Below are 569 nucleotides of genomic sequence, written 5' to 3'. Positions count from 1 at the left end.
CCATTAACGTTGGCTTGTGCCCCTTTTCGCAAACGTTAATGGGAATCACTTTTCCCATTAACGTTGCTTGCCTCTTGCCCCCCTACGTTAGGTCTCACGTTAGCTTAGCTATCGTAGCTCTTAACGTGGGCATCTATCATCTTCGAGAGCGTTAGTGACACTCACCTTTGTCACTAATGCCCTAATTGCCTTAAGCCCCTACGTTAGAACCCACATTAACTAAGTTAACATGGCTCTTAACGTAGTAATGAAGCCCTCTCCCAACATTAGTGACAAAAGTGAGTGTCACTAATGTTGGCTCTTTGAAACCCACTCCACGTTAACTTCCACGTTAACAATCTTAACGTGAGAGTTAACGTAGGCAATGATAATGATCCAACGTTAGTGACAAAAGTGAATGTCACTAACGTTGGCATTGTTGATCCTCTTCCACATTAGAGTTCATGTTAACTTAGTTAACGTGACTCTTAACGTGGAGCATTGCCTAGTTTCCCAACGTTAGTGGTGTTCACTTTTACCACTAACGTTGAGGAGAAACGTTATTGGAGTTCACGTTTCTCATTAACATA

This window comes from Arachis duranensis, chromosome 6 (genome assembly GCF_000817695.3).
Source record: "Arachis duranensis cultivar V14167 chromosome 6, aradu.V14167.gnm2.J7QH, whole genome shotgun sequence".
NCBI classification, from domain to species: Eukaryota; Viridiplantae; Streptophyta; class Magnoliopsida; order Fabales; family Fabaceae; genus Arachis; species Arachis duranensis.
The sequence above is the reverse complement of the archived record's forward strand: the minus strand, read 5'-3'. Positions refer to the sequence as shown.